This window comes from Bufo gargarizans, unplaced genomic scaffold, assembly GCF_014858855.1.
Source record: "Bufo gargarizans isolate SCDJY-AF-19 unplaced genomic scaffold, ASM1485885v1 original_scaffold_1069_pilon, whole genome shotgun sequence".
Lineage (NCBI taxonomy): Eukaryota > Metazoa > Chordata > Amphibia > Anura > Bufonidae > Bufo > Bufo gargarizans.
In genome coordinates, this window is record NW_025334223.1 from 178,889 (window position 1) to 195,937 (window position 17,049).

Genomic DNA, 17,049 nt, shown 5'->3' on the forward strand with positions numbered 1-17,049 from the left:
GCCCACACACAGCTCCTGCATGGTGTGGGGTCTTTCCCTGCAAACATATGAGTTTTAGAACAGCCTGCTTTCATTTCCCCCTGGCTGCGCTAAAGTGGGTGGTGCAGGTGTTGCGCTGACGTGATGAGAAGGCGGTAGAAGAGGAAACGGAGGAGGAAGCGGAGTAGGAGGAAGAGGAAACAGGAGGCACCGAGAAACGTCCAGCAACCCTCGGTGACAGTAGGACATGTGCCAAACCGCAGTGCGCCTCAGGCCCAGCCACCAATACATTTAGCCAGTGGGCGGTTAGGGAGATGTAACATCCCTGCCCGTACTTACTGGTCCACGTGATGGTGGTTATGTGGACCTTGACACTGATAGCGTTGCGCAGCACACACCAGATTTTTTCCACCACTTGTTTGTGCAGGGCAGGGATGGCCCGCTTGAAAAAGTAGTGGTGGCTGGAAACCACGTACTGTGGGACAGCTGCCGTCATGACATTTTTAAAACCAGATACCAGACAGAATGGCAGCATTTCAAAGGCCAGCAAATTAGAAATGCTGGCATTCAGGGCCAAGGCTAGCGGGTGGGTAGGAGGGTACTTCCTCTTTCTCTCCAGTGTTTGGGGGATGGACAGCTTCCATGGGACATTGTGGAGTTGCTTGGTGACAGTGGTGGTGGTGTTGCTGCCAGGTGAGCCTCAACAACCCCCTTTTTGGTGTTGCTGCCACATCCTCTGTTTGCAGTGTGGCAGCTGCCACTTTCGCTCCAGAGGGGGAAGAAGAGGCTGAGACAGCAGCAGAAGAGGGAGCAGGAGCCTCTGATCTTTAATGGTTCTTGAGGTGTCTACTCCACTGCAGCTCGTGCTTTGCAGTTACTGTAGATGCTGGATTATGCAGGTTTAGAACATTTATGCCTCGCTTCAGGCTCTGACGGCACAGTGTGCAAACCACCCGTGTCCTGTCGTCAGTGGTTGTTCGGATGTTCGGGTTCGAGAAGTTCGGCCAAACTTCCCGGAAATGTTCGGGTTCGGGATCCGAACTCCACCCGAACTTCGCTCCGAACCCGAACCCCATTGAAGTCAATGGGGACCCAAACTTTTCGGCACTAAAAAGGCTGTAAAACAGCCCAGGAAAGGGCTAGAGGGCTGCAAAAGGCAGCAAAATGTAGGTAAATCCCCTGCAAACAAATGTGGATAGGGAAATGAATAAAAATAAAATAAATAAAAATTAACCAATATCAATTGGAGAGAGGTCCCATAGCAGAGAATCAGGCTTCATGTCATAGCAGAGAATCAGGCTTCATGTCATAGCAGAGAATCAGGCTTCACGTCACCCACCACTGGAACAGGCCATTGTCAGATATTTAGGCCCCGGCACCCAGACAGAGGAGAGAGGTCCCATAGCAGAGAATCAGGCTTCATGTCATAGCAGAGAATCAGGCTTCATGTCATAGCAGAGAATCAGGCTTCACGTCACCCACCACTGGAACAGGCCATTGTCAGATATTTAGGCCCCGGCACCCAGACAGAGGAGAGAGGTCCCATTGCAGAGAATCAGGCTTCATGTCACCCACCACTGGAACAGGCCACTGTCAGATATTTAGGCCCCGGCACCCAGACAGAGGAGAGAGGTCCCATTGCAGAGAATCAGGCTTCATGTCACCCACCACTGGAACAGGCCACTGTCAGATATTTAGGCCCCGGCACCCAGACAGAGGAGAGAGTTCTTATAGCAGAGATTCAGGCTTCATGTCACACACCACTGGAACAGGCCACTGTCAGATATTTAGGCCCCGGCACCCAGACAGAAGAGAGAGGTCCCATAGCAGAGATTCAGGCTTCATGTCACCCACCACTGGAACAGGCCACTGTCAGATATTTAGGCCCCGGCACCCAGACAGAGGAGAGAGGTCCCATAGCAGAGAATCAGGCTTCATGTCATAGCAGAGAATCAGGCTTCATGTCATAGCAGAGAATCAGGCTTCATGTCACCCACCACTGGAACAGGCCATTGTCAGATATTTAGGCCCCGGCACCCAGACAGAGGAGAGAGGTCCCATTGCAGAGAATCAGGCTTCATGTCATAGCAGAGAATCAGGCTTCACGTCACCCACCACTGGAACAGGCCACTGTCAGATATTTAGGCCCCGGCACCCAGACAGAGGAGAGAGGTCCCATAGCAGAGATTTAGGCTTCATGTCACCCACCACTGGAACAGGCCACTGTCAGATATTTAGGCCCCGGCACCCAGACAGAGGAGAGAGGTCCCATAGCAGAGAATCAGGCTTCATGTCATAGCAGAGAATCAGGCTTCATGTCATAGCAGAGAATCAGGCTTCATGTCATAGCAGAGAATCAGGCTTCACGTCACCCACCACTGGAACAGGCCATTGTCAGATATTTAGGCCCCGGCACCCAGACAGAGGAGAGAGGTCTCATTGCAGAGAATCAGGCTTCATGTCACCCACCACTGGAACAGGCCACTGTCAGATATTTAGGCCCCGGCACCCAGACAGAGGAGAGAGGTCCCATAGCAGAGAATCAGGCTTCATGTCATAGCAGAGAATCATGCTTCATGTTACCCAACACTGTAACAGGCCACTGTCAGATATTTTTAGGCCCCGGCACCCAGACAGAGAAGAGAGGTCCCATAGCAGAGAATCAGGCTTCATGTCATAGCAGAGAATCAGGCTTCATGTCACCCAACACTGGAACAGGCCATTGTTAGATATTTAGGCCCCGGTACCCAAACAGAGGAGAGGTTCATTCAACTTTGGGTTGCCCCGCAATATAATGGTAAAATTAAAAAAAGAGGCTTGAATGAAGTGCCCTGGAGTACAAGAATATATTGTTAAGGGGAGGTAGTTATAAATGTCTAATCTGCACAAGGGATGGACAGGACCTGTGGGATCCATGCCTGGTTCATTTTTATGAATGTCAGCTTGTCCACATTGGCTGTAGACAGGCGGCTGCGTTTGTCTGTAATAACGCCCCCTGCCGTGCTGATTCTGAATACACGTTCAGACAAAACGCTGGCCGCCGGGCAGGCCAGCACCTCCAAGGCATAAAAGGCTAGCTCTGGCCACGTGGACAATTTGGAGACCCAGAAGTTGAATGGGGCCGAACCATCAGTCAGTACGTGGAGGGGTGTGCACACGTACTGTTCCACCATGTTAGTGAAATGTTGCCTCCTGCTAACACGTTGCGTATCAGGTGGTGGTGCAGTTAGCTGTGGCGTGGTGACAAACTTTTCCACATCTCTGCAATGCTAACCCTGCCCTCAGAGGAGCTGGACGTGACACAGCTGCGTTGGCGACCTCTTGCTCCTCCTCTGCCTTCGCCTTGGGCTTCCACTTGTTCCCCTGTGACATATGGGAATGCTCTCAGTAGCACGTCTACCAACGTGCGCTTGTACTCGCGCATCTTCCTATCACGCTCCAGTGCAGGAAGTAAGGTGGGCACATTGTCTTTGTACCGGGCATCCAGCAGAGTGGCAACCCAGTAGTCCGCACACGGTAAAATGTGGGCAACTCTGTAGTCGTTGCGCAGGCACTGCAGCATGTAGTCACTCATGTGTGCCAGGCTGCCCAGAGGTAAGGACAAGCTGTCCTCTGTGGGAGGCGTATCGTCATCGTCCTCCATTTCCCCCCAGCCACGCACCAGTGATGGGCCCGAGCTGCGTTGGGTGCCACCCCGCTGTGAACATGCTTCATCCTCATCCTCCTCCACCTCCTCCTCATCCTCGTCCTCCAGTAGTGGGCCCTGGCTGGCCACATTTGTACCTGGCCTCTGCTGTTGCAAAAAACCTCCCTCTGAGTCACTTCTAAAAGACTGGCCTGAAAGTGCTAAAAATGACCCCTCTTCCTCCTCCTCCTCCGGGGCCACCTCCTCTTCCATCATCGCCCTAAGTGTTTTCTCAAGGAGACATAGAAGTGGTATTGTAATGCTGATAACGGCGTCATCGCCACTGGCCATGTTGGTGGAGTACCCGAAACAGTGCAACAGGGCACACAGGTCTCGCATGGAGGCCCAGTCATTGGTGGTGAAGTGGTGCTGTTCCGCAGTGCGACTGACCCGTGCGTGCTGCAGCTGAAACTCCACTATGGCCTGCTGCTGCTCGCACAGTCTGTCCAGCATGTGCAAGGTGGAGTTCCACCTGGTGGGCACGTCGCATATGAGGCGGTGAGCGGGAAGGCCGAAGTTACGTTGTAGAGCAAACAGCCGAGCAGCGGCAGGATGTGAACGCCGGAAGCGTGCACAGACGGCCCGCACTTTATGCAGCAGCTCTGACATGTCGGGGTAGTTGTGAATGAACTTCTGCACCACCAAATTCAGCACATGCGCCAGACAAGGGATGTGCGTCAAACCGGCTAGTCCCAGAGCTGCAACGAGATTTCGCCCATTATCGCACACCACCAGGCCGGGCTTGAGGCTCACCGGCAGCAACCACTCGTCGGTCTGTTGTTCAATACCCCGCCACAACTCCTGTGCGGTGTGGGGCCTGTCCCCCAAACATATGAGTTTCAGAATGGCCTGCTGACGTTTACCCCGGGCTGTGCTGAAGTTGGTGGTGAAGGTGTGTGGCTGACTGGATGAGCAGGTGGAAGAAGAGGAGGAGGAAGCCGAGAAGGAGGAGGTGGCAACAGGAGGCAAAGAATGTTGCCCTGCGATCCTTGGCGGCGGAAGGACGTGCGCCAAACAGCTCTCCGCCTGGGGCCCAGCTGCCACTACATTTACCCAGTGTGCAGTTAGGGAGATATAGCGTCCCTGGCCGTGCTTACTGGTCCACGTATCTGTGGTTAGGTGGACCTTGCTACAGATGGCGTTGCGCAGTGCACACTTGATTTTATCGGATACTTGGTTGTGCAGGGAAGGCACGGCTCTCTTGGAGAAATAGTGCCGGCTGGGAACAACATACTGTGGGACAGCAAGCGACATGAGCTGTTTGAAGCTGTCTGTGTCCACCAGCCTAAATGACAGCATTTCATAGGCCAGTAGTTTAGAAATGCTGGCATTCAGGGCCAGGGATCGAGGGTGGCTAGGTGGGAATTTACGCTTTCTCTCAAATGTTTGTGAGATGGAGAGCTGAACGCTGCCGTGTGACATGGTGGAGATGCTTGGTGACGGAGGTGGTGGTGGTGTTGGTGGTACATTCTCTGTTTGCTGGGCGGCAGGTGCCAACGTTCCTCCAGAGGCGAAGGAAGAGGCCGAGGCGGCAGCAGCAGAAGAGGCCGAGGCGGCAGCAGCAGAAGAGGTAGCAGGGGGAGCCTGAGTGAGTTCCTTGTTTTTAAGGTGTTTAGTCCACTGCAGTTCATGCTTTGCATGCAGGTGCCTGGTCATGCTGGTTGTGCTCAGGTTCAGAACGTTAATGCCTCGCTTCAGGCTCTGATGGCACAGCGTGCAAACCACTCGGGTCTTGTCGTCAGCACATTGTTTGAAGAAGTGCCATGCCAGGGAACTCCTTGAAGCTGCCTTTGGGGTGCTCGGTCCCAGATGGCGGCGGTCAGTAGCAGGCAAACTCTCTTGGCAGCGGGTGTTCTGCTTTTGCCCCCTGCTCCCTCTTTTGCTACGCTGTTGGCTCGGTCTCACCACTGCCTCTTCCTCTAAACTCTGAAAGTCAGTGGCACGACCTTCATTCCATGTGGGGTCTAGGACCTCATCGTCCCCTGCATCGTCTTCCACCCAGTCTTGATCCCTGACCTCCTGTTCAGTCTGCACACTGCAGAAAGATGCAGCAGTTGGCACCTGTGTTTCATCATCAGAGACGTGCTGAGGTGGTATTCCCATGTCCTCATCATCAGGAAACATAAGTGGTTGTGCGTCAGTGCATTCTATGTCTTCCACCGCTGGGGAAGGGCTAGGTGGATGCCCTTGGGAAACCCTGCCAGCGGAGTCTTCAAACAGCATAAGAGACTGCTGCCTGACTTGAGGCTCAGACAGTTTCCCTGATATGCATGGGGGTGATGTGACAGACTGATGGGCTTGGTTTTCAGGCGCCATCTGTGCGCTTTCTGCAGAAGACTGGGTGGGAGATAATGTGAACGTGCTGGATCCACTGTCGGCCACCCAATTGACTAATGCCTGTACCTGCTCAGGCCTTACCATCCTTAGAACGGCATTGGGCCCCACCAAATATCGCTGTAAATTCTGGCGGCTACTGGGACCTGAGGTATATGGTACACTAGGACGTGTGGCTGTGGCAGAACGGCCACGTCCTCTCCCAGCACCAGAGGGTCCACTAACACCACCACGACCATGTCCGCGTCCGCGTCCCTTACTAGATGTTTTCCTCATTGTTACCGTTCACCACAATAAGAAAAATATTATTTGGCCCAATGTATTGAATTCAAATTCAGGCCTTTTTTTACAGACACCTAACACTATCTGGCTATCTATTTAGGTACCGTATTACACTAATACAGGCACAGCAGTAACCACAGATTTAGCTGAATATAAATTGTAGGCCTAGTATTTAGGCCCTGGATGACAGGTATCCCTTTTACGGACAGAATTAAACTTGGAAATGCACGGTAGCGTGTGACGTTATTGAGGATGACACTATCCGCACCTTCAATGTAATATACCCTTTTATGGATAGATTTAAACTTGGCCTGCTACAGCAGAAACCACTGATTTAGGGAATTGCTAAGTTGGGAATTGTATTTCAACCCAGAACAAAAATATATCCTTTGCCAGACAGCAGACAGTATTACAATTGGCTGGCCACAGCTGAAACACCAGATTTAGGGTACTGCTATTGTGGCAATTGTATTTCACCCCTCAATAAAATAGCAAGCACAGCCAAGCCCCTGATGTAGGATATAGCAAAAAAAAAACAACACACTATTGATGGTTAAATGGACTTGGTGGCAGCTTGTGCTGGCGCACCACAAGACACAAAATGGCCGCCGATCACCCCAGAAAAATATGACAGAAAAACGCTCTGGGCAGCCTAAAAACAGTGAGCAATTAAATAGCAGAGGTTGAATGATTCACAGCTGTAGATCGATCACTTCATTAAGTGTTTTTGAAGACTAAATCCCTGCCTAATCTCGCCCTAACAGCAGCAGCTGCAACCTCTCCCTACACTGATCAGAGCAGAGTGACGGGCGGCGCTACGTGACTCCAGCTTAAATAGAGGCTGGGTCACATGCTGCACTGGCCAATCACAGCCATGCCAATAGTAGGCATGACTGTGATGGCCTCTTGGGGCAAGTAGTCTGATGCTTGTTGATTGGCTGCTTTGCAGCCTTTCAAAAAGCGCCAAGAAAGCGCCGAACACCGAACCCGAACTTTTATGAAAATGTTCGGGTCCGTGTCACGGACACCCACCCCAAAATTCGGTACGAACCCGAACTATACAGTTCGGGTTCGCTCATCCCTAGTCGTCAGCACTATGCCTGAAGAACTACCACACCAGGGAACTCATTTGCGATGGCTTTGGTGTGCTATGTCTCTTGGTACATTGGGCAGTAGCAGGCATACTGGCTGGGGGACGGCTGCTCTTCTTTTGCACCCCGCTCCCTCTTTTGCTGTGCTGCTGGCGCTGCGTGACCCCCACCTCTTCCTCCGAACTGCACTTGTCACTGGCATCACCTGGATTCCATGTGAGGTCTAGGACACTATCATCCTTCACATCATCTTCCACCATTCCTCACCCCTTCCCTCCTGGCCGGACTGCACACTGCAGAAAGCCCCAGCAGTTGACACCTGTGTTGTGACATTGTCATCTGACACGTGCTGCGGTGGTTCTTCCACGTCCTCATCTTCAAACATAAGTGGTTGGGCATCAGTGCATTCAATCTCCGTCAGTTCTGGGGCAGGGCTAGGTGGATGGCCCACGAAAACACCGCCAGCAGAGTCATAAAAAAGCATAAGTGACTGCTGCATGACTTGGGGCTCACACTGCTTGGCTGATGTGCAAGGGTTTAAGGTGGAAGATGGATGCCCGTGAGTCGCCAGTGGCAACTCTGCGTTTTCAGCAGTGGACCGGGTGGAAGACAATGTGAAGGAACTGCAGGCCCTCTCAGCCATCCAGTCTACTACCACTTCTACTTGTTCTGGCCTCACCATTCTTAGAGTAGAATTTGGGCATACAAAATGACGAAAAACGTCCTTTTGCCTGCGTGCACCAGAGGAAAGTGTTTCATTTGCGCATATAGCTGGCACAGAGCGACAACGTCCTCTCCCTGGAGCAGTAGCTTCACCAACACCAGCAGCACCAGCACGTCCCCTAGTTGATGCTCTCCTCATTTTGTTATGGTCACCCACAGAATTGTCTGACAGACAAACAATTGTATATTCGTGTCACGGATGCAAAAGAGGTGTTTAGCAAAAAACAAATAGGTAGGTCTCACCGACCTAATTAACAGTCTGATTAACTGTTATATTTCCCTGTGACAGGTGCAAAGAAGTAGGATTGCACCGAACAAAAATGCCAGCAGATCACCCTCAGACTGGACAGCAGGATTCAGTCTGGTATTTCTGTCTCACTGGTGCAGAGGAGCTGTATTGCACCGATCAATAATGCCTACAGGTCACCAGCACATTTTTTAAAACTAATAAAAGCCTAACACTCTCCCTTCCTGCAGCAGCGTCCTGTCCTACACTAGTCAGAGCAGAATGGCGGTGCACCATTTTATCCAGTATTTATACATGCATGGTCACATGGTTTGCCGGCCAATCACAGCCATGCCAATACTAGGTATGACTGTGATGGCTTCCAAGTGCCCACAGCTTAAATGCTTGTTGATTGGCTGTGATACAGAATTTCAACAAGCTTTATTTAAACTGAGAACAACGAACATGAACACAGACTTTGGCGTGTTTGGGATTGGTACCTGGACACTGTAATGTTTGGTATGGACCGGAATGTCGCGGTCCGGGTTTGCTCATCACCAGCCAGTATACCTGCTACTCAGAGCAACAACTGCACAACCAACTTCAGCACAGCCAGAAGGAAACGTCAGCAGGCTGTTCTGAAAGTTATATATTCGGGGGAAAGACCCCACACTGCGCAATAGTTGTGGGCAGTCATGGAGCAACAGACCGATAGATGAGTGTTTGGTGCTGCTGAGCCTCAGGCCCGTCCTGTTGTTGTGCGACAATGTGCGAAATCTCGTAGCATAGAGTTGCCCACATTCTAACCAGTGCTGAATAATGGGTGGCCACACTACTGGATCCCCGCTGCAAGGACAAACGTGATTGGAAGATACACAAGTACAAGCGCACGCTGGTAGACGCGCTACTGATGGTGTTCCCACCTGACAGCGGGGGTTCAGTGGAAGCACGAGGTGGAGAAGAAGGAGGAGGTAGTCGCTAACGCAGCAGGGTCACCATCAGCAACTCAGAAGGGAGGCTTAACGTGGCCGAAATGTGGAAAAACTTTGTCAGCACACCACAACATCCAGCACCGCCATCTGACATGGACCATCTTAGCGGGAGGCAGCGTTTTAGCAACATGGTGGAACAATACGTGTCCACACGTCTGCACGTACTGACTGATGGGTCTGTCCCCTTCAACTTCTGGGTCTCCAAATTGGGCACATGGCCTGAGCTTGCCCTTTACGCCTTGGAGGTGCTGGCCTGCCCTGCAGCCAGTGTATTGTCTGAACGTGTGTTTAGCACTGCAGGGGGGGAGTGATCACGGACAAGCGCATCTGCCTGTCCACAGACAACATGGACAAGCCCACGTTTATTAAAATGAACATGGCATGGATCCCGACAGGACTTGTCCTTCCCTTGGCCAGAGTAGAGAAGTATATGGCCGCACCCAGCCATTGTTATACTTCAGCACACTTTATGGGTCCTCTTTGCCATTTCCCAATGTTTTGGGGCCTACAGTAATTTAAAATCCACTGCCTGTATAGATACTAAAATCAAAAATAATAATAAATCTTCATTAAAGTCCTTGGATAAAATCTATTGGTGGACAATTGCCCTTGTATTACAGGTTCACGCCCCACAATGTTGCAATCCCAGGCTGTCTTAAAGGGATATCTAACAGGGTACAGTGGACTGTATGTCTACGTCCATTGACAGTGTGGAGGCATGATTAACGGGGCAACCGGGGATAAATATGAATATAGATCAAGGGGAGTGAGATTCTTATCACTCCTGCTAATAATTCATATCCCTGGACCCCAAATGTTGGACCACCATTTTGGTCTGGATGTTCCTGTGACATTACTTCTAAGCCAGGTAGTGGGCCTAGGAGTTTGAAAGAAACTGTGGACCAGGCGGTCATTAAGATTACATCCACGGCGGTATGTTATGGCGGGGGCATTTCCTACCTGTGTGCCAATGCCAGAGTCCGATCTCAAAATGTCCCAGTAAGTATTGAGGACCTATCTCACTTCGGTATGTGCCGTGTCAAAAGTTCCAGTGATGCGTGCCATATTTTCTCCTTCAGGTTTGGGCCTAGGATTTAATAATGTATCTCTATTTCTACTTAAAGGGTTTCTGTCATCAGAAAAATCGTTATGTAGCCGGCTGACATTAGCGATGTGCTAATGTCATCAGAACATAACTGTATGATTTTTAACTCCCTGCCTGCCGCCGTTCCCTCAAAATAAAGACTTTTATAATATGCTAATGAGCCTCTAGGTGCGACTGGGACGTTGCTGCAGCACCTAGAGGCTCCGTCTTCTCACCCTTTGGCACGCCCATGTCCAGTTGATTGACGTCCTAGTTCTCCTCAGTGCCCCGTAAGTCCCGCGCCTGACGCTCTCCTGCTACCAGCTTCACTCACTGCGCCTGCGCCAAATACTAAACGGGGGGGCCCAGGCGTGGGATTTTACGGGCACAGAGAAGAACTAGGACGCCAATCAACTGGACATGGGTGTGCCAAAGGGTGAGAAGACGGAGCCTCAGTAGCACCTAGAGGCTCATTAGCATATTATAAAAGTCTTTATTTAGAGGGGACGGCAGCAGGCTGGGAGTTAAAAATCATACAGTTATTTTCTGCTGACATTAGCACATCGCTAATGTCAGCCAGATAATTAACAACTTTTCTGGTGACAGAAAGCCTTTAAGGCATGTTGGTGAGCCTCATGGAGCACTTTAGGTGGATAGCCTCGACTCCAAAATCTATCCTGAAGATCCCGTGCAGCTGCATGATATTTGTTGAGTGAGCTGCAGTTCCGTCGTATTCTGAGGTATTGTCCTCGAGGAATACCTCATTTTAGGGGCTGAGGGTGCCAGCTATTCCAATGCAAAAGGGTGTTGGTTGCTGTGGGTTTGCGAAAAACATTGCTGATTATCTCTCCGTTTTGTCCCCTGGCTATCCATAAATCCAAAAAGGTAATCTCATTTCTGTGGATTTCGGCCATAAACATTAGGCCGAGATCATTGGTATTAAGTGCACTAACAAATTCAAAGAACTGATGTTCAGTGCCCTGCCACAGGATGAGCACATCATCTATGAAGTGGAGCCATAGTATGATGTGTTAAGGCCAATTGGAGACATTCTCCCCGAAAACCACATTCCTTTACCACCAGCCCATTTAGAGATTGGCAAAACTTGGGGCACAGGGGCTCCCCATCACCACTCCCCTGAGCTGGTGGTAGATCTTTCTGTCGAAGAGGAAGATGTTTTTGGTGAGGATGAAATGTCGGAGATCCAACACGAAATTATTGTGCGGATGTAGATGTTCGCCTCTTTCCTGTAGGAATTGTGCCACTTTTTCGCAGCCCTTTTTTTGGGGAATGCTGCTGTACAAAGCCTCTAAGTCGAGGCTGGCAAGGAGGGTATCAGAATCGATCTGGACACCATCAAGTGTAACATCCCAGAGTATGTCACTAAAACTCTGTCACCCTGCTACATTATGTTAAAGTGTAAATGTGTTATCATCCTGTGTAACCTGACATTTCAGTTGCATTATCTGGATTTCCTATGACTGTTTTATGTAAATTGCTGTAATTATTCAAGACACCAGTAGGTGGCGGCAATGTATAGGCAGTCTATAGAAGAGTTTAGTATATCTAGACCGGAATAGTCCATTCCAGTCTAGGCTCCCCTGTATGAGCAGAAGAGGGACGTTCCCATGTCCTGTATCATGAGGAGGAGAAGTCTAGTGAGTGTACCAGCCACCCCTGTTGGGGTAGGTTGTGTTGATAGGAGCTCCCAGAACAAGGGATCCCAACCCTGGATCCAACCTCGGCTGAGGTCAGGATCCATCTTCCCAGCCTGAGTCATCTACCTCAGCTGGACGACCAGAGAAGCAGCATCCACAGAACAATAGATCTCCAGGAAGAAGACACCATACCCTGCGAGGTGTCCTGTGAGTACAATTCCCAAGTCCAGGAGAAGCCAAATTCCTCCTCAGCTAGTCAGGCCCATATCAAGCAGAATAGAGACAGAGCAGAAGACTAATACCTGCCAGATCTATAGGCGTATGTACCAGATGCAGAATAGATATAAATTCCTGCCACATATTGCCAAAACCTGCTGGGACCCAAGACTAAAGCTGTAACTTGTACGGATTTAAAGTTGCATTAAGTAAAGATGAGTTGGACGATATCTCTTGTCTGGAACTTAATTATTCCATCAAAACTCCTATTAACAACACTCAATTGGTTGCATGTGAGCCGGGATACAGGAGTCCAGCCGTACCAAGGTAGGAGACACCGTTGACACTGCATAGAGACATTATTCCCCCTCTGGCATTCCTCACCTGGTATATGAGCTATACCATCTTAAAGGGCCCTGCTACAGTACCTGCGCAAGCTGCAACTGGCGTCACGAACTTATACACATATAAACTGACCCACTGCATAGCAACTCACTGACCCAGTGTCCTGCTCATTGCACAAGTTTCTTCAGGACATCCATCGAGTCCCTAGAGTATGATGGTAATGCACACACAAAAGGTCTCAAGATGGTGTCCACATAAACCCCTAAATGGTGAATAAGGCTGCCCGTGCCTGAGACAATAGGCCTCCCCTTTAGAGGGGATAGGCCCTTATGAACTTTATGTTTAATTTTAGATACGTTACCTTATATTATTTCATTTCCTGGGGCCTACAGTAACCAAAAAACATAGGTAAAAATACATTTAAAAAAAGTTTATCTCTTATATATATAAAAATGAATTTCTGTCTGTCTGTTCTTTACGCAAGGCCAAATGACTGGACCGATCTGCAGCACATCTGGCACATAGGTACATCAGGTGTCCAGGAAGATTTTAGGTTGGGTCATAGCTTTCTAGGACGTACTGTTCCTAAGATGTTCCTAAAAAATGTATTAGCCAATAGAAGCTCACAGCTTCACTCACATTCTAACTGCCATTCACACAGTCACATGACCCATATTATCCAATTGAAGCTCGCATGTCCTTCTTTTTTGACATACAGTACACAGTTATACCAAGTTTCCATAAAAACCCAACCATTTTGCTTCACTGTTAGAAGTCTCTGTCAATGGGGTGTGGTGCTGTGGAGGTCACTGTTAAAGGGGTTATCCAATACTATAAAAATGTTTCCAATATGCCGGGCCCCTCACAATGAATATACTTACCTGGTCCCCGCACCGCCCCTGCAGCTTCTCCCCGCATGTGGATAAAAACATCTGGTGTCAGGGGGGAGCAGCCAGTGGCAGGCGGGCATGGAGACGAGCCTCCCTAGAGTCACCCACAATGCTAGGGAGGCTCGTCCCGATCCCCTGTTAAAGGGGAGGGGTCCTGTGCAGTTGAATGCTAAGGAGACAGGCATTGTGGGGGGGTCACTGTTAAAGGGGTGGATGCTGGGAAGGTCACTGTTAAGGGGGCAGGCCACTGTGCAGGTCACTGTTAAGGGGGCAGGGGGCTGTAGAGTTTACTTTTAAGGGGCGGGGCATTGTGGGTGACTGTTAAGATGGCAGGCCACTGTGCAGGTCACTGTTAAGGGGGTGGGGTTCTGTGGAGGTCACTGTTATGGGTGCAGGCTGCAGTGGAGGTCACTGTTAAGGGGGCGGCATACTTTGGAGGTCACTGTTAAGAGGACGAGATGCTATAGATGCCAAAGTTAAGGAGTGGGCTGCTGTGGAGGTCAATATTAAGAGGAAGGTGCTGTCGATGGTCAGTGTTAAGGGGATGGGCCGCTGTAGAGAACACTTATGGTGAAGGGTGGCTGTGAACGTCACAGTTAATGGGGTGGGGCACTGTGAAGGTCACTGTTAAAGGGGTGGGCTGCCATGGAGGTCACTATTAAGGGGAGGGGAGCTGTAAAGGTTATAGGGAACACGGTGGATATCTTTTAACCTCACACACAAACATTAAATGAAATAGACAAAATATACCCGTGTGAAGCCGGGCCATCCTGCTAGTGCTGTATATATACTGGTCACACCCAGCCATTATTATACTCCAGTGCACTTTGTACGTTCTCTTTTCCATTTACCAATGTTTTGTGGCCTACACAAACTTAAAGACAAACAAAAAAAATTTAAAAATATATATTTTTTTCTTAAGAACAGTCCTTTTGCATCCATCTAACTGTAGTAGGAGAGGAAATTATTTTAATATATGGTCGCCATATAAGGGACGTACGAGAAATTAAACTGAGATGAACCGATACTAGAGGGGATCTTAGTTACAAGGCCAAGAACCGATAACCTGAAAAGGTTGCAGACTATTGCAGGCCCTCTCCTTAAGAGAAGGGCCCCCCATAAACCTTTCCCAGTCCCTCTGGTCCAGAAGGCACCTGCAAGAGGCTGAGACCGAAAGGCAATCCCCAGCCGAAACCGGAAGTACGCACTGGCAATCCATGACAAGTCCTTGTGCCCGTTAGTTAGAGTCGCGTGCGAGCTGGTGTTGCGAGTGGTCAGGCTCGCGGCCTTGAGAATGGTGAGGGTGACATCAATGATGTGCAGACATTAGCAGATGATGATGTAGCCGATCGCACGTGAGAGCTGGGTGAAGAGGGAGCTTCATCATCATTGGGGAGGAGGGTGGCAGCTTGCACATGAGAAAGCAGCAGAGCAAGCAGGGTGTTAGCATGTCTGTGAGTCGGCAGGGCAGCAACAATGTGAGGTCTGGAGCCAAACGTGTCCGTGGTAGACCGGCTGCTACTTAGAAGCATGCCTGTCTGGAAAGAACTAGCAGTGCAGGGCTTCACAGAGGCAGTGGTAGCAGGCACTCAGCACAGAGTGGTGGGGGGAAAATGCCATACTCAGAGGTGCAGGAATTTGTCATCAAGCCGCCGGAGGACGTCAGCATGGCCATTTGTAGATTCTGTAGGCAGAAAGTGAAGTGCCAATGTCCTCCTCAGCCTCCTCATCCTCAACCTTGTCCTCAGCCTCCACTGCAGGCACAATTCGGGGGGCTCCTCCAGCATACCATCTATGCAGAGCATGGCGGTGTCACACTGTTCTGCACCTGGTTTGAACGGAGTCACACAGGGGAGGAACTTATCTGCATCCTTAAAGAGGAAATTTAATTTCCAACAAAAAATCGGAACCGTAGTCACTGACAACAGGAAGAACATTGTGTCGGCGCTGCATCAAGGAGGGCTGACGTCTTTACTCTCATTGTAAAGCATTTCCTCAAGTCTTCCACCCAACTTCAAAACATCCTATAAATGACCAGGAAACTGTGCATGCACTTCAGCCACTCTTACACTGCAAAGCATGCCCTTCTTGAGCTGCAAAGGCAGAATGGCGTTCCCCAACATCGCCCGATATGCAACGTTTCCACCCGTTGGAACTACACCCTCCACATGTTGGATGGACTATGAGCAGAGGAAAGCTGTAAACAATTTCTTTATGATGCAGGCGGACAGGAGCAGTTCCATGTGTAACTTTGACGCTAGCCAGTGGCAGCTTACCCGTGACACCTTCCGTTTACTGAGGCTCTTTGAAGAGACCACTTTATTTGTCAGTCACCAGGACTACGGAATGAACAAAGTGATTCCACTCCTTCACGTCCTGGAACAGATGCTGCTAAATGTGACTGGTCAGGGGATAGGAGACGTGGCACCTACATCTCACAGTCACTGGAGCCCTGTGGGGGCTTAACTGGCGGAGAAGGAGGATAGTCACGCACAAGCAATGTATACAGAAATGGGTGGTTTTTCTGCACAGGTGACCGGAGAGGAGCAGGAGGAGCTAGAGGGCAATGAGGAAGACTAGAAAGATGACCTGACAAGCCACTGCAGTATGCAGTGGAGATGGAGGCAGGGAGTCCCTCCGAGTCCCTGGTGCAAATGGCCAGATGCATGTTCAGTTGCTTGCGTAATAATATCCATATTATCACCATTTGGCAGAGGGATGACTACTGGGTCTCCACCATGTTAGACCCTTGCTACCGGTCCAAAATGGGGGCCATTTTTCCACCCGCTGAAAAGAAGGATAAACTCAATTACTATCGAGACATCCTATGTAGTCAGTTGGCCGCTGCCTATGTGTGCCATCGTCCATCCTCACAAAGTTATTACCAGGGGAACCCTCTGTGCTCAAGTTTCACTGCCATGGCTTCTGGAGGGGGGCAGAAGGAGCACCAGCTCCTTCAGAAGCAACTTAATTCTGGAATCTCTGATGAGCATGGCCAGTAGTGTGGCTTCAGAGCGGTTGCCACATCACCGCTTTGTGACTGGGCCATTACGTTGACACCTCATTTGCTTGACTCCCTCCCCACTCTGTAACTGAGCCATTGTGTTGACTCCTCATGCAATTGCCACCTCACCGCTCTGTGACTGGGCCATTGTGTTGACTCCTCATGCAATTGCCACCTCACCACTCTGTGACTGGGCCACTATTTTTGACTTCTCATGCAGTTAGTATTCTCCCCGCTCTGTGACTGGGCCACTAGTGTCCCTGGTTAACTTGTTGACATTAACATTTATTTGTCCCTTCTGATTTGTCAGAAGGACGGAAAAAGGAAAAAGACAAAGGATCATGTCTTTGGAACATCTGTAAGGCGTCTATCACACGTTCCCTATTTTGCATCAGGATATACTCATGATTTGGAAGCCAAAAGCAGGAGTGGGTATAAAACGCAAATATTCCAATCATGTGTCATCTCTGTTTTGAATCCACTCCTGTTTTTTTAATTTTTTTATTGGCCTTAACAATATTGATGAATTACGGACCAAAT